The following is an 18,706-nucleotide window of genomic DNA, read 5'->3' on the forward strand; positions in this document are numbered from 1 at the left end:
AGTCACACTCAGTAAGCTGGATGCAGCCACGCTGGCCTTTGCAGTCCCCATTTCCCTGAGTGTCACCATGAGTGACTGATTGCTCGTGTTCATCTCCTGCTTCAAGGAAGACTACCAGTTGTCTTAAATAGTGATTATGACTCTTGCTACTATTGCTTAGTTATTTATAGAAGCTTGGGAGTCCTCTCCCTTTCTGTTACCCCTCTAGTGTTACCACTTCCACAACTCTCCTGGAGTTTGACTTAGCTCGTCAACATCCAGGCCTCCTAGAGAGCAACTACCAGTGGGCTTTTTGGGTTCCATCACACAGAGAGATAAATAGCTTTGTTCTTCAGTCTGATCACATCTCTTCAAGTGAAATGGCTTATTCAGAAAGGATCTAAGCTTAAAGTTCTTATGCCAGGATGCTTCAGGGATTTAGTTATTTTCTAGAATTATGGACTAAACAGATTATTATTGTATGCATCTTGAGAGAACACCACTCTCCAGCTTAAAGGAAAGATAATTTCAAGTATATCTTGATGCATCGCATATACTCGGGTCTCTGCTCTTGGCTAAATTAAGAAAGAGTCCTGCAAAAAGCTGTGTTTAGAATGATATGCCCAAGTAATTGGGTTTGTAAGTATGTCTGCACTGATTCTTGTAGAGTTGAGAACCACTTTTTAGTGATATGTGTATAAAGAGTTTTCTGGTAGTAAACATCTCCCAATTTTCAGTTTATAAATATCATTGAACTAAACATTAAAAAGAAATAAATTGAAGCCAAAAGTAGTGGATTTTCTTGGCATCCAGCTGTATGTATATATTGATGTTAAATTGAATACAGTTGTTTGAGTTTTGCATGTTTGGAAGTGAGATCAAGAAGGAAGAGTCCTCATAGATCCCTTATAGTCTTGACGCATAGAAAGAACTTCAGTCTAATCCATCTATTTTACAAACCTACATTGCTTCCCACTGTCACATGAAATATTAGTAACAGAGATTAATCTATGTTTCTTGATATGATGCAGACCCACTGAATTACGTGCCTTACAGGTTATGGAACACAAACAACTCTGCACACAACATTGTGCACACAACATTGTACACACACATAAAAAAATACCATCATCGGGCTTCCCTGGTGGCGCAGTGGTTGAGGGTCCGCCTGCCGGTGCAGGGGACACGGGTTCGTGCCCCGATCCCGGGGGATCCCGCGTGCCGCGGAGCGGCTGGGCCCGCGAGCCATGGCCGCGGAGCCTGTGTGTCCGGAGCCTGTGCTCCGCAACGGGAGAGGCCACAGCAGTGAGAGGCCCGCGTACAGCTAAAAAAAAAAAAAAAAAAAAAAAAAAAAAAAATACCATCATCATTTGTCATCTTCACCAATTTATATTTGATAAAGAATACCATTGATACTCATACTTCATTTTGAATTGTATTGATATTTGAAGAACTCAAGAACGTTAAGAGTTTTTTTTACTGTTGTTTCTCTGAAGAAGTTCCCTATTCAGCTGGATGAAACGATAAGATGATCATTCATTCATATATACAACAGAAGTTCCTACTCTTCTGGAGTTTTCACTGTAGTGGAGGAAAACATAAAACGAGGATTTTAATATATATGTTAATGAGAATACATACTAAGGAGGAAATAAAGCAGAGTAAATTGAGAATGGTGGGAGGCTGTATCCAATACCATGTCTAGGGTAGGTCTTTCTGATAAGGAGAAAACAGAGCACAGACTTGAATGTAGTGAGAGGGAATGATTTAGATATATGGGTGAAGAGAGTTACATTCAGTGGGAAGAACAAGTATAATGAGTGTGCTTGGTATGCCGAAGGAACGTCAAGAAGGGCACTGTGGCCAGAGAGAGTAAAGAGTGGACAAGTAAGAGGTGAGAAAGGGTAGGATGTTGTGATGACCATTTTATAAGGCCTGGTAGACCATGCAGGACCTTGACTATTATTCTGAGTGAGATGGGAATCATTAAGGGGATTTCAGCCAATAAAGGGGCATGATGTGGCTCTCAAGGTTTAAGGATCACTTGGACTTACAGCTTGGGTAAAACATTAAAGATTTCTTTCTTTATACACAGAATATAAATTATGAATGAAAATAGACTTTAACAATGATTAGGGCAACATTATCTGATTAAGATTTTGACTGATGATTGTGTTCAGGGAGCTCATGTTAAATAGTAGAGCTGTCATTTTTCGTTTTCATGACTTTAATTTGCAGAATTCTTTTGATTTTGAATCATGTTCTTCGGTTCTGTATAACTTATTTTTTTCATAATAGGCACATTAATGACAAGGGTATGTAATATTTAGAAATTTGTGTGTCCAGTTAGTTGCTTTGCATAGCTGAATTTCCCATTTGTTTGTCATTTTTAATTTCAACCCAAACTACATAGCCTTGTGTAAGTCCATAAACAAGTCATGAATTTTTATCTCCTAGTTGTAAGGGAGAATATTTGAAAAGTATGTTATGGTTTATTGTAATGATCACATGATTGATAAGACTATGAGAAGGAAACACGGATCAGTTAAAAAAAAACAAAAACAGCTTCATAGGACTTATAGGGCATGAATTCTGGAACCAGCTCTGAAACTTACCAGGAGGACGACTTGAGGTCTTTAACCTGTGTTTGCCTGCTAAATGACGAACCCTGCTTCTCCCATAAAGAGAATTGCATTGCTACTGTTATCTCTGCAGTTCCTTTACATTTGTTAAGCCAATGTGTGCAATGTGTAGATAAAAATTGGTTGAATTAGTAATCACTTACGTTAGAAGTGACCATTTTTAATATAAATGAAAAAATAGGGATATACTATATAAATAACAGAGGAAAATGTCCATATTTATTTTCAGAAAAATTAGGTTATAGAAGGTATTATTGATATTTAGAAGGAAGGGTTATTTCTAAAATTATTATTACTGTCATGTCAAAGAATCAAAGTGATTATTGAAAAGGGAATTGAGGAGGTGGGAGTGCCTTCACCTATCAGTCTTACGGCAGCAGTTTCCAATTGCCCAATAACTGTTTACTAGAAATGTGTCAGACTTTTGAATCAATGCATTAAAAACTATCTTAAAACTATAAGTAGGTATATAAGCTTAGATTTTCATTATTTGACTTTTAGAATATTCATGTAATAAATATATATTTTGTTTTCATAAACAAATATATAAATCTGTTTGCTTATGAATACTTAGTATAATTTTCTTAAAAATTCTTGTTTATTCTAAATTCTTTCCCTTTTAGTCATAAGAATAGGAATCAGGTTTATGTTTAAACGGAGAAATAAGGAAATTACTCTTTGACACTGTTTTTTGAAGGAGAGGGTATGCAGCCTCAACTTCACATATGCATGTAAAATTGTTGAATCTGCTGTGATTCCAGTCCCTTTTTTGCTGAGAGGTTCTCCTTCTCCTGGAAGGGCCAGTCCCTCCCCCATGCTTAAACCTACTTCCTCTGGCAGTTCCAAAAACGTTGATTCTTCCATTGAGTATCTTCAACTTCTTCTTTATTGGAAGCTTTAATGGTTAAACATGTCAACCCGCTCTTAAATAATAAATAAACAAAACCTTCCCTTTGACCTTATTTCTCCCTCCAGCTACCACTCCCTTCATATACTTATTTCCCCAGAGTTTTAACTTACTGTCTCCATTTTCTTTCTTCCTTCTTGCTCGTCAGCCCTCTTCTACTCCTATCCTGCCAACCATTGCCAAGGTCATCAGTTATCTCCATCACACTAAATCCATATGGTAATTGTCAGTGATTTTCTTATTCGGCCCTTGAGTTCTTTCAACTGCTTGAATGACTTTCCACTTTCCACTCCAGTTAAAAATTTTTTTTTTCTCTTTGCATTTTGCTGAATGAATCTATCTTGTTCTCCACTGTATCCCTAAAATACTTTTCAAGGTGCTTTGCTTATAGCTTGTGCTAAATGAATTTAGTTTGAAGATCCAAAACCAAATATTATAGTGTGAGATATAATGTCAAAAAGCCTACAAAAGAGCTACAAACTGATGTTCTATGGGGGTTCATAGTAAAGAGAAAGAAAGTTTCATAAACAAAACAGTATTTGAGCTGGATCTTAAAGGCTGATTTTCCTAGCAGAGATGTTAGATACTGGTAGGGCTTAACTAGTATATATTTAAGATCCTGGTATCTTAAGTGTCTTTTTCGGCTTGGGTAAGTTTGGATTCAGCACAGCGTATACAAAAGGGAGACAATGACTCTAAAGATATGGTGGGCTATTTACAACATAAAGAAACTTTACAGTTCAAATCTGTAAAGAGGACTTTGAATCTCATGCTAGTGATTAGACTTAACAGGACTTGGGGAGCCATTAAAAATTTTTGTTTGTTTTTTAAGGGAACGTGGGTGGTGATTGGGTCTATGCCTTGGATTAAGTAGTTAATATGCTGGCAGTATGAGGTTGATTGAAAGGGGAGAAGCTAAAAGGGGAAGGTAGGAGACGATTGTAGTCATTTAAGCAAGAGATCCAGAAAGTCAGGACCAAGATGGTAAAACCTGGGGACAGATAGGAGCAGAAATCCAGAGATGGAATCATTAGGGTAGACTTCCTGGAGCAATAAGGGATGAATTTTAACCTTAAGTAATTGAAATAAAAGCCATGCAATTCACAGATATAGGAAATTGGAAAAATTAATGGTTTGTATTTATTTACATATTTTTAATTAGTGGGAGGTACGTGAATTGTTTTGAGAGTCTGTACATTTGAAATACCAATGTTGATATATCGAAGAAGCATTCCATGCAGAGATTCTGGAACTAAGCAGGGGAGTTGAGAATGAAGCTATGCGAGATTACATTCGATAGCAAAATTTGCCTCCTTGGTGGAAGAGCAATCCAGGCTTAGGAAACACCCTGAAAGACCAACAGTCTGAATGCCATGTGGAATTTTGGAGAAGACCAAATGGAACAGTCAAAGTAGAAGAAACTCTGAAGCTTGAATTGTAGTTTTGCTGCTTGACAAGCTATGTGGTCCTGAAGTAGGCTTTGGTTTATTTATTCATTTATTTATTTTTAATCTTTGCACAAGTCCTGCCTGAGTGGTCTGCAAATCATAAACACTAAGTGCAGACTCAGTTGGCTCCCTAGAATATAATCATTTCTGGATTATGGAATTTTTTGAAGTATTGAAAATTGTTTAGATGTTCCTTCATTCATTGGTTCATTCATTCGTTCATTCATATATTCCTACTAAGTCTTAACCTGTGGCAGGCAATCTTTTAGTTATATTGCCTGATTTTTCTCCATCCATTCTTGACTAGGTTTTCACCAGTTCAGTTTAGCATATTATTCCCAGTTAGTTATAGGAAAAATACTGACTGATTTCGATCTTGTCCATCTATGGAATCACGCCATCCAAATCTCAGACTATGTCTCCTCTTCCTCAAGTTGGTTGGAGCAAGTGATGGAGAGTGTTACTTTTACATTTATCATAATAGGAAATACATTCATTATCCTGATTCCCTTTAGATGATCATAGTAAAATACTTAACTTATAAATGATTTAAATCATCCTCAACAGTAGTTAAACACGCTGTTATAGAGATCTGACAGACATAACTATTATCATACGACTACTGAGAAGTTTTTGGACCGAAGTGCCAGTTAGAAGAGGGGAGCCCTATCCCTGAATGCTGAATGAGTGCTTGCCTGGGGTGTCCCCAGGAACAGGAGCTGACACAGGTGTTCAGCACAGTTGCTTACTGCTTCCCATCAAGAAGGATGGGGGGTTCTTAGCACTGCTGGTTTGTGGCACTCAGCATATTTGGCAAGCAGTCAGCCCCGGCTGTGGATTTCCCTGGGGAAAATAAAAGCCACAGGGAAGTCATCAGTGTGACCTTCTGCTGGGTAGTTGGCACATGGCTGCACCACGGGAAGGCTTTCAGTTGTCATTTTCTGAACGGGTAGATATCAGGTGCTGATGGAGGCTCTCCATTCAAGGTGGGAAGTGGAAAAGGAGAAAAAATATTGAGCAGAAGCTTACCAAATAATTCCCAGTCATGAAGCTTAACACCAGCTGATCTGCTGATAAAAGGGATATTCTTGTGGGGAGGGGGGAGGGAGTTTCTTTGGTTCTGTAAGCACAATTATAAGCTTTCCTACTTAAGTCTGACCCATCATATTGAAATGCTGTCACTAGTATCATTAGCAAGTAAAGTGTTGATAACATAGTCAAATGCACAGCAGAGTTCTGGCTCTTAAGTGTCTGGACTAACTCCCAATATTAGGAATAGGAGTCAAACTGCCATCACTTTTCCTGTGCTAACAGACGCCCTGCCATTAGCAGTCTGAAGGCAATTTTAATAAAATACATAGCCCTGCTGAGTTGGTCTCAAAAGATAAATAAGCAATGTAGAAAAGAAGCTTTTGTTTAAAGTAATTATTTAAACTATGCATTACAGGTATTTTTCTTTTACCAGTAAGGCAAATGCTATCAGAATTTCAATAATGCTTTAGTGGCATTTATCTAAATAATGTGATATTGTCATTTCAAAGACTTAAAGTATCGCCTTATTTTCACTTATATACAAAATGGGGGTAAATTGGATCCAGGTATCAAGTGCATGTGTTTTACAGTTTATATTACATTTTTTTGTGTGAACAGTGTTGTATTCTTGGACAGGTTTATGGAAATGTAACAAGCTGGTGATAGAGTTCTGGGAATTGCAGACTGGACTTCCAAACACAGATTAGAACAGGAGGGCAAAGAACATCTTTTTATTTTTCCTTTGCTGTCAGGAAGGGAATCACATTTCAGTTTTTTAAAAACTTTTTAATAAGATGCTTATATGTAAACCACAGTCACAAGGGTGTAATAAATTTGTGCATGTATCAGAGGAGCCAAAGCTTTGTTTGCCAAAAGGTAAAAATCTCAGAAAGCTTTTTAAGAGTCTATTTGGAAACCATTGAAATTACCGCCTTTCCTTCCCTTCTTAATAGCGACATACTGCCCTGAGATCCATAATATAGAATTAGTTCTGGCCTTATAGTAGGCAGAGTTAGAACTTGCCTACATAAGTGTGACATGTGGGACATCAGGAAGGCTCCTATTTCTAAGTGCCATCCAGGGGGAAGCAAAGCAGCATGTGCTTTGGAATGAGACAGACCTCAGTTCAAATCCTACTCAAGTCCCAACTCTTTTTTTTCATGATGTATTATGGTAGGCAAGTTATGCATCTTCTCTAAGTCTTTGTTTCCTCATCTATAAATTGGGAATAATAACAAAACCAACCTTGTATGATTGTTCCCTGGATGTAATGAGACAATACATGTAAAACATTTAGGATGGTGTCTGGCACAGAGTGAGCACCCGGAGAATGTTTGTTTTTATATTAATGAACTTCTAACGCACTTTTATCAGGAAGGTTACATGTTAAATACTGTGCTAGAAATTGAGGTAAATACGTGGATCAATATATGGTCTCCACTTCAAAATTAAAATCTTTAATGCAAGACAGACATTTTAGCAGACAACTCAGATGCTGTGTGCCACTTGTTGTATTGGTATAGGTCTAGTGGACATAAAGGAGGCAGGGCTAGAGAGTTCCCTGATGTCCTAGTGGTTAGGATTCTGGGCTTTCACTGCCGTGACCCGGGATCAATCCCTGATAGGGGAACTGAGATCCCATAAGCTGCATGGTGCAGCAAAAAAAAATAAAACTAAAAAAAATGGAGGCCGGGTTTAATCTTGGCCATGGAAAAAATTACTGTAAAATCTTGGTTTATTAAGTTTTCAAAGGGAAGATGCTATGTATTTTCACCCTGAGCCGTTGTGATCAAAACCAACTATTTTTTTCCAGTGATTTTTTCCCAGTTCCTTGTTCTTTCTATTCTTCTTCTTTTACATTTATGTAAACTTTTTCTTTGATTGTTAGCACCATGGTTAGATGATATCTGTACTCAGACAAGAGGTAAACATAAATCAACACTCAAATGCTGCTCAGCATCTCTGCTAAAATGATTTAGGGGAAGAGTTGAAAACGGAGGTTTTATTCTCTTACATTGCCGAATGGAATGAAAATTAGTACAAGCCTTTGGACAGGAATTAGGCAATATCTAACAAATCTACATTTACACACCATTTGATCCAGCAATCCTATTTTTTGGAATTTATCCTGAAGATACATCTTTGACAATATGAGGATCCCATGCCCAAGTTTAATCATTGTGGCATTGTTTATAATTGTAAAATATTAAAAACTACCTAAATGCTCATGCATAGGAGAATAGTTGAATACATTAGAACACTATGGAATCTCCACATAATGAGGTACCATGCAGCTGTAAAAAGAATGAAAGGATACAGAGTAATTTCCAGGCTATACTGCTAAGTGAAAAAAGTGCAGAAAAGTAATATCTAGAATGAAAGGGAAATAAGAAAATACACTTGTATCTGCTAATTGGGGCAAAAAATAGGAAAGATAAGCTGGAAACTCATGAAATTGGTTTTTACGTACAGAGGTTGGGCCCAGCAAATGGGTATTGAGAGAATGAAAATAAGGTAGAAGTGGTGACAGGAGAGTGTGACACTTATCTGAATATCCTTTTTCTTTTGTATAGATCTGATTTTTGGAACTGTGTTAATGTTTGACATACTCAAAACCAAATAATTAATTAAAATGGGCTAGGGTGTTTAGGGAGCCTCACATGAAAACAAAAAATAACAAACTTGATTAATTGTATTCATATGAATTACAAATGAAGGGGGTGGGGGAAAAGAGCTAATTTAAGTAACTTTGCCAAACAGATTTTTGACTTTATACTCTAAGACTTAAAAAAAAATGAACTATTGTATTTTCATAAGAAAATTTGCTTTTCACACAATACGGATTAATAATTCTGCTTTTCATGGAGGTGAGAGTTAACATTTCTGAACTGCTTTGAGTATATACTAGGATTGTGGATAATGAGAGCCATTTTCCTACTGTAAAAGAAATGAGGGCTAGAATGAACCCTGTGATGTTGAATGGAATTGAGGTATCAATAAAAACTCATGGTGTGTGTTATAAAGAAACAGTTGTGAGTGTGTGTGTGTGTGAGTGTGTGTGTGTATGTGTATGTGTCCGTTTATATATTCCCTAGCTCTATCTGCTGAGAGGGCTTAAAAGCAGTAATACCTCAGTACTGATGAGCACCCCTACTACCTAGATCTTCGTTTCTGAATATCATTCTCCAATAAAAGACACCAAGAATCCTTGTAGAAATGGATGATTCTAGGGCAAGAAGAAAAATTGTATGGTGAGAAACTGGAAAATCTTATGGTTCAAGAAAGTAAGGCATGACTAAAAAGAATCGAAACAGGTTGAAAGGACACAAGAGCCATTTTGACATGGCTCCCAGTGGCCACATCTGGGACATTTGAGCAAGGAAATAATGATAGTAATGGATTATACTCAATATAGTCCATGATGTTATTAACAGTGTTGAAAAATAATAAATGGGAGAGAAAGGAAAGCTCATTTTATAACAGTAGAATACCAATTAATAACTGTAGAAGGAATGTTGGAAATAGAAAATGACCATTTGGTGAACACCACCTTAATGATTTTCTCAGGCAAAAATCATGACTGGATGCTAAATTAGTGGTGAAAATATGATGATAAATAGGATACTTACATAGTGTCCAAATATCTCTTTTCAGAATGCTTGTAGTGATCAAAGTTAGTATCACCAGTAAAGAGACTTATTAGCATCGTGTACCACTGCTGTGGCTCACTGAGGAAGGCACAAAAAATCATTTCTGTCATGTTCTTGCCAAAAATGCATGAATTTTATCATGAGGAAATATCAGACAACTCAAACTGAAGGACATATTACAAAATAACTGGGCAGTACTCTTAAGAAGTGTCAAGGTCATGAAAAACAAAGAAAGACTGAGGAATTGTCCCAAATGGAAAGAGACTAAGAAGACAGGATAACTAAATACTGGCTCATGGTCCAAGAAAAGGACATGAGTGGGACAGTTGTTGAAATTTGAATAAGGTCTGTATATCAGTCAGTTTTTTCAGTTAATTTCTTAGTTTTGCTCATTGTACTGTGGATTTGAAGATGTTAATATGCCAGGAAGCTGGGAACTCCATACTATTTTTGCATTTTTTTCTAAGTCTGAAATTATTTCAAAATGAAATGTTAAATTTAAAAATTAAAACATGTGCCTTAAATAAGATGTATGTATGTGTTACCCATTCTTCTTTATTATCATAAGAAAAAGTGTGCTATGTAAGAGGGTAACATCACTGGGCTCTAGGAAGAAAAAAGTCATAATAGAGTGATATGTATGTTGCGTTGTGAATTGGGTCTTATTCTGTTAACTGCCTCTGACATACACTCTGTAAGCCTTGAGGGTACTTACTATGCCTTTGTATTTACTAGTCTATTTGCCAATAAAATAGGGTTAATGATCTTAGCACTATGGTTTCTAATTAATCACATCAATAGAGGAGAGCATGTCAAGTACAGAGCCCGACAACAATAACTTTAAGAAGCACTCAAATGAAGATCAAAATTTAATGCCAGTGAATGACCAGGTATCTTCTGGTAGGTGTAAAACTCCAGATTATTTCCAGGGAGGGAAGATAGAGCTGGTATATTCAGTCCAATGGATGTGTGTGAAGAGATCAATAATCAGATAAAAGCTAGAAAGGAAGTATGGGCACAGTACACAGCATAGCCAGTCAGTGGGTCTCTGAGAGTCCAGATTCTTAAGTTAGAAACAGGGTCTGGTGACGATGAGGAGCTTGATGATGCCAGTGAGGTGGTGGTAGTGCTGTGAATGCTTTGTGACAGCATTAAAGGACTAGAGTGAAGGATCAGTAGCAACGTGTGGTTGCACGGAGTTCTGTGTGCCACCATCTTGGTTTCATATACATTCATACTCAGAAATTTAATGTTTAACATAGTTGTAAGATGTAGATGGAGAGGTTGATTTCATTACCTATGTTTTTATAGATGAGGAAACTCAGATTCAGCATTTCCAAAATCCTATAGCTAACAAGTACAGAAAGGATTTGTACTCTGGACCAGAGTGTTCACTTGAGTTTACTAACCTTCTAGCATCAGATAAAATATAGATTTTCCTTCCACACTAGCGCACAATATGGAGTGGAAGTATTTTTGCCAAACTTGGGAATACATAACTCTTCTAGTGCATGTACTCAAGAAGCATCATTACCAATAGTATTTAACACAGAGATTGTAGGACTTGCCCAGAATCCCAAGAGTTAGTGCCAGAAATAAAATGAGAACTCTAGTTGTCCATAGTCAGGGCAGAGATTATCCTGTTGGCCACATTATGAATTGTCTTCAGTGCAGATAGTTCTTGGATAGTCCAGCACCAACCAGGAATACTGGAGGTCTGCTTCCCAGGCTGGGTACCACTCACTGGAAGAGGCTGGGTCCAAAGGGGCCTTGAACAGTAGAGTTCTGACTCTGTGTTGAGACATTAATGAGCATTTTGAGCATTATGGTGATTTGAATAAAATTCTGTCGGTTGCTTGAAAATCTTGGGAGTAGAGTTAGAGGCCATAGGTCAATTATCTTACCTATGTAGAATGAAAAGCAGTTGAAATCTAGCAGAGGCCTTGGGGTCAATATTCTGAGTGTGTTATCTCATCCAGCACCTGAAACTCTCCCCAGACTCTTAGCTTCGTGAATTACTCGGGACGTTGGAGAAGTTCCTTCTGTCCAGTCTTTCCTTCGAAGAATGCTTTGAGTGATATCAGAGTTTTTATGTGACTTTGACATTTGCCAAAAAGGTTATGGTATCTGCTAAGACACACAAATATTGTCCCTATTTATAGTGTGTGTATTGCCATGACAGAAACAGAAATTTGAAAAAAACACTATTAATTCTTTACCATTAGAACAAGAGTTCCTTTTCTATTATATATATTTGACTTCCAAACCCAGGGTTTATTAAAGACTTAATATCAATATATGTTACAAAGACCATATAAAATATAAAATTTAATCTAATCACTAATAATTTAGAGATTAATACGGAGTCTAAGAGCTAGATAATGCTTATCTAAGTCACTGATTTTGTAGACAAGGGACTGAGGCTCAGCGAGGTTAAATTTTGCATCATTTTTACGGTTAATAAGCGACAGAGCCAGAAAAAGAACCCAGATTTCTTGATTCCTAGCCCAGCTTTCTTTCCACTGTGGCATGATTTCTTATGACATGTATGAGATTAGAGCAAAATTATTTTTGTTGAAATGCCTGAAAAGCGTTGTGGGTCTCTTGTTGATGTTTTGTGGAGGGAGGGAGTTTATTCTATCCTTGATTTTTTTTTTTTTGCTTTTACACTACAATTAATAAATGAATAATATCCTCTGTCTATCCCACGTTAATAAGGTCCTACTGATTTTTTTTATTTCCAATAATCTGCTGATAGGTTTGGAAAATCCTTTCTTGTCTCAGAATAAATGCATGCATACCTTTGAGTTGCTAGCACTTGAACTGCTAATCCATTAAAGTGACTAATCTGAGAAATCACCTCTCTCATTAGGTGCCCTGGATCACAAATGTCTTTTGATAGTACTGCAGTGGTAATGTAGGGATTTGCAACTGGCAGGCAGGAATTGAATTGCCATCATTTGGCTTTAGCAGGAGTTAGAGTCTTGTCTCCAACATAAGCATGAGCCAAGGTACTGTCTCCTTTTTTCTAATTTTAGTTGGAACCATTGGCACCGATCTTACCTAGACAGACTAGTGTTATTTCTACCCAGCACAATCTGCTGGCATGGGCTCCATTCCAAGCCACGCAGTTGAACTTCTCCCCCTGGTTTAGCAAACAGAGAGAGATATGATTGGATGTAGAGGACAGGAGCTTTCACCTTTTTCATTAGAAGCCATCCTTTCAGGCATAGAGATTCTAGGTTTAATTGGTTCAATGTATGACTCAGAGAGAATTGGCTCTTATGATTGAAAATTGCAGTGTGCTTTAATTGTGGGTCATGAAATAATTACTCCAGTGTTTTGGTTCTGGCACATGGATATTGATACATTTAACTGCTCAAGGGTGGGGAGAAAGGTGAGAATTGATGTCTGCTTACCAGCCCTCACCTGTTCGTTATGGGAGAAGATGAGCTGTATAATTGTCCTGTCATGATCTCTAGTCATGGGCACGCATCCCCAATGGCATCTCTCACGACCTCAGTCACACCGGCCATGCTGAGGCTTCCATCTGCACCCCTTTATCAGAACCCTCCGTGAGACCTCTTCAGAGCATCAGCGCTCTTCCTCAGCTAACTCCCATACCATGGAGAGTCAAGAGGGGACATCACAGCCTTTGCAACCTTGACCCTCTGTGCAGCCATATCTGAGCCCTTTCTCTCTACTTCAGTTTGTCATGGGATGTCTGCTGCAAGGCTGATGTCTCACAAAGTGCCATTCGGAAAGCAGGCCACATAAACATAGAGGAGTTTATACTATTGCCCATCTCACCCCAGCCTACCCTGGACTTGCCCTGTGAGAGCAGGTGTATGGAGCCCTCACAGTAACATTTGAGGTCTCTTCCCCCGGTGACTCTTCCTTCTAAATTAAAAGTGCCCATAACACTCAAACTCTTTCATTATTTCACATAAACAGTGGTTTTCCATATGTAAAAGCAGAAGATTTTTTTCCTCTGGTTGCTTGTGACCCAAATGAGAAAGACTGTCCTTGGAATGGGGAGAGCTAACATATGGGGTTATTTCATATATCATCATGCAGGGGACTCAATGGTAAAGAGAAATAAACACAGACTGTCCTCATGGGGCACACAGTAAGATCACATAGAGCTTATTAGTTTTTGTTGTTCTTCAAAACAATAGATATAAACATGTCCACAAATAGGAGATTCTAATAAACAACTAGAGAGTATGTTTAAATTTTATAGAAAGGAGGGCTTTGAAGTGTGTATCACATCCTGAAGTTCTGGTTGAAAAATAGCAAATCATTACCCAAGGGGATAAGAATTCCATAAACTTACGCCACTACTCTTCTCTCTCCACCCCCCAACCCTGCTTTCATTTGTCCTGTAACATTGTTTTTCTGTCCCCTGGTTGGATAGTTGTTTTGGTAGAAGTTCCATGTTCCCTTTCTACCACGTCCCGTTGGCTGACTTTTGCCTACTTTTCAATCACGGATGAGCTGCCCTCTTATAGTGTGATAGCCTGATAAGATTAATAATAATGATGAATAATAATCATTAAACACATAGACCTTGGTTCATGGTATTAGATGAATTATGTCATTTAATTATCAGAGCAGCCCTTTGGGAAAGGTATATCCCTATTATCCTTGTTCTACAGATGAGCAAGTTGATGCAAAGTGAGAGCAGGCAATCCAAAAACACATAAGTGGGCACAACAGGATTTTATCTGACACCAACTTCTGAGTCCCTATCGCTTAGGAATTGTATTCAGGTTCAAGTAACAGAAACCTGAGTGGTGGTGGTTTGAACCAGATAGTTTTTTTTATCTTCCACGATACAAGAGGGTCAGATGCAGTCCAAGCTGCTCTGCCATGCTGCTAGGGATCCAGACTCCTTCCAGTTTTCTCTTCCACCACACTTAGGGTAGATCCTCATTCTAATGCTCACAAAAGACCTGGTACAGCTTTAGTAGGGTAGCTCTATCGCATATCAAGGCAGGAAGTAGGAGAAGCACAAACAGCAAAGAACAGAAAGGCCAAAGCAGTCAGAGCTGTCCCCTTCTAAAAGGTTTTCCCTGAATCTTCTCCCAACTTCCATTTATATCTCAGGGCTATTAGTAGGATTCTATTTATACATTTAACTGGTCTGCTTTATTATTTTTTTTTTTTTTTTTTTTTTTTTTTTTTTTTTTTTCTTTTTGCGGTATGCGGGCCTCTCACTGTTGTGGCCTCTCCCGTTGCGGAGCACAGGCTCCGGATGCGCAGGCCCAGCGGCCATGGCTCACGGGCCCAGCCGCTCCGCGGCACATGGGATCCTCCCAGACCGGGGCACGAACCCGTATCCCCTGCATCGGCAGGCGGACTCTCAACCACTGCGCCACCAGGGAGGCCCATGGTCTGCTTTATTATTGGGAAGGGATATTGGGTGGCCAGTTAGCGTTCTCTGCTATGGCTCTTAATCCCCCTGATATACTGCATTTTCCTATAGCATAAGAATAGGAACAGGGATTTTTTAAAATTATTTAAAATAAACCAGAAATTTTTCTTTGTCTAGGGTCTCCTCCATGGTTATGCTTATTAAAACACACACTCACACACACACATAAATGTATGCCTCTTGAATGGAAAGATATCCATCTTCTGATGGGATATTTTCTATAGAATCTTTAGCAAATATTTAGCACACACCTGCTTATAAGGAGATATTAATAATTGGTCTGGAAATGGGGAACTGAGACAACATTACCCAAGTTTAGAGAAACTGTCAAGTGAGTAAACCCTGCCTCCATCTTCCAAAATGCTAATTGACAAACGGTTCATTATTGGGATAGAAATGTTTTCCTGTAGGATAGACCATTCTGAGTTGTATATGTTCCTCTTCAAGCATGATGAAACAAAAATTGCCAATCAGAGTATTATCCGCAGGAAGCAGTATGCTTTCAACTTCATGAGACTAAAAGTCCATGAACTTATTTATTCCTTTATCCCAACGTTTGAATGAAAACGAGAGGTTTGCATTTAAGCAGTGAGAGAGTATTGGTTGAAGACTGCAGTAAAATATAGTGGATTTTTTTTTATCTGATCCACTTTTCTTTGACAAAAACTTACCTGTGTCTTCTCTGTTACCTCAGTTTCTTCCTTTAGAAAATGCTGCCATATATATAGGATTTATCTATGGAGTTTATGTCAGTAAGATGTATTACAATAGAAGGATAATTCACAGGAATTCTGACTAACTCAATGCTAATGGCATGTTACTCTGTTTTTACACGTCTGTAGTACACAGTTATTGTTTTATTATGTCATTGTGAATGTGGTTAATATATATATTGTTTTGATAACAAATTGATCTTCAACTGCTTTATATATAAGCATCATGTGCTTCAAAGCAGGTAGTACAAAGCTGGGCCAAACCAAATAAATACTTATCAGTGGCTTTATGTATGAAAAATATGTAAACAATTAGGTTGACTACACTCACTCCAGGATGTTTCTTGGGAGTTTTAGGTTTGTTCTTAATAAATCCCTAACATCAGTGTTTTCTAATTGATTGAGGATGTTGGTTAATTGAATTCTTTTTAAGCAAGGATTTATAGACTTTTAACATTGAAATCAATTGCATATATTCTCGTCAAATTTGGCTTAGCTCCACAGGAGGAAATTTGGGCAATCGTGAATATAGACTAGAGAGATAAGCAGTTAGGATAATTTAGGTGTACAACTTTCTCTCTTACTCATTAACTGTTTTTAATTTTAATTGGGCAGGTATATTGCATTCTTCTCTTTCCTTTTTTAATGATAAATTTGCCAAAGATGATTATATGCATAAAGTAAATATGTATGATAAAGCTAATTAGTCTAAAATCTTTTGCTCTAATTATTTTACTATTTCATGTGAAAGTATTAAATGGGCCTAAATTAGCTGAATAGTTGTCTTAGTTCCTCTTAGTTTATATGTTGATATTAGGGCCTTAGACCATTACTAAGACTTTTTCAGCAACAGGAAGTGAGGTGAATTTTTAAAAATTGGTGATTATTGGGCTTCCCTGGTGGCGCAGTGGTTGGGGGTCCGCCTGCCAATGCAAGGGACGCGGGTTCATGCCCCAGTCCGGGAGGATCCCACATGCCGCGGAGCGGCTGGGCCCGTGAGCCATGGCTGCTGAGCCTGCGCGTCCGGAGCCTGTGCTCCGCAACGGGAGAGGCCACAACAGTGAGAGACCCGCGTACCGCAAAAAAATAAATAAATAAAAATAAATAAAAATTGGTGATTATGAACAAGGTGGTGACTTCCAGAAATGTGAATTTACTTGTTTTGGAAAGATGACTATTTTAGTATAGAATTTCATGATAATCAGTATTTGTGATCTGATCACATACATATTTTAGTGTTGTTTTCCATAAAACAATTTACTGTATACTGCAACTGTAGATAACTGATTTATGTTTTAGAGATAAGGTTCACTTACTTTTTGTAATCTCCCAAAACATAGTATTGAAGCCTATACCATGCCCATTTCTAATGCCAGCCCTTCAATATAGTTGAATCTTGCCATAAAGTCTACTATCTAAGGAATCTCAATCTTTCTTTCTATTCTGTGAACTCCTATAGTTGACAAAAAAGATTTCTAAAAAGATAATTGTATTGATTAATTCAGTTTCTGGGTTGGGCATAAGTGTAAATTGGAGATTACTCATAGAAATTGAATACAAAGAAAAAATCTTTTTAAGTCTTTTTTTTTTTTTTGAGGGTATTGAATGAAGCTGAACTCCTAAAAGCTTTCCAGCCTCACAGAGTTTCAATAAACTTCTAATGGAGTCCTGAATGCCAGCTCTATTTTTGTTGCTTATACAGTAGGTGGGAAACCTTTAACTAGTAGGATGAGTCTTTGTTTTCATTTCCACTGACAAACTCATGGACTAACACTTAGGGACTTCTAATATCTTAGAAAAAGTTTTCTGGTATAACATAGTATATAGATATTTATACATAGTATATTTATACAAGTTTAAGTATATATTGATATAATGTTCCTGAAGTATAAGTATATATTTTTATATAAATATATTTAACCAAACACGATTTTTATCTATGTGTATGCATATACAAGCAGATCTCTCCACAGTGTATGCATAGTGTCCGTATTTATTATACATTAGTTAGCCTGTTGAGTGGTTCATCAGATAATAGGTTCTCTAATGCAGCAACTGTTTTATCCACATTCCATCACTCCCAACAGAGTGTAATACAGTGTCTTTTACACAATGGATGATAAATTAGTGGTTGTAGTGAATGGTGACCAAAAGAATAGACATTTAATCAGAGAAAAATGTACTGTTTGATTTTGATACAGGTACATGGGAAAGATGCCACTTAAAGATAGTCCCCTTAATTGTCAATTAGAACTTTTTTATTCTTATCTACTTAGATGGAAGCTAAGCTCTGCCGCTTTTATATAGTTTTACTTGTAACTGTGAACATGTAGAACCACATGAGGCCATCAGTCAACCAGTAGAGAGATGAGGGCCCAACAGAGTTATTTCTGTAGGTGGTCAAATTTTTCAATCAAGGGCAGCTGAAAGGTCATGATTAAAACAGTGATTTTCCTGAAATTGTAAGTAACTGTTGGTGACTGTTTTGCACAAAGATGTCAAAACTACTTTTTTCCTCTGAAAAGGAAAATTATAAGTTCTTGAAGACGTTGGCAGTTTTCCAAATTTCACTTGCACTACTGTAATGTATTTTAATTACTGCACTTGAGTCAGTTTCTTAAAAAATATAAGAGGCAAAAATAAGGTAGCATGATAGTAAGTATACAGAGAATATAAACAATAGGCATCTAATGCCTACCTGATAGGTGCATACTCATTACTCAGTATTTGCCAAGGAGTAGGGCTTAACCCTTTTTACCCAAGGAGTGTGCATAGCATTAATTCATAATTCTATACAGAGATGAGGAATGATGCCACTGTGTATTTTAATTAGAATATGGCAGTGATACTTGAGATATTTAAGTAATTTGCTTCACGTAGATCTGTTAGCAAAGGCAG

General features: G+C 37.5%; 1 protein-coding gene across 3 annotated transcripts in view; it reads left to right on the forward strand.

Moving 5' to 3' along the window:
• Nucleotides 1-18,706, forward strand: part of SOX5 (SRY-box transcription factor 5) — a 1,015,676-nt gene that overhangs the window by 352,653 nt on the left and 644,317 nt on the right. The window lies entirely within an intron of this gene.

The sequence above is a fragment of the Mesoplodon mirus genome (assembly GCF_964341445.2).
Source record: "Mesoplodon mirus genome assembly, chromosome: 11".
Taxonomy (NCBI): Eukaryota; Metazoa; Chordata; class Mammalia; order Artiodactyla; family Ziphiidae; genus Mesoplodon; species Mesoplodon mirus.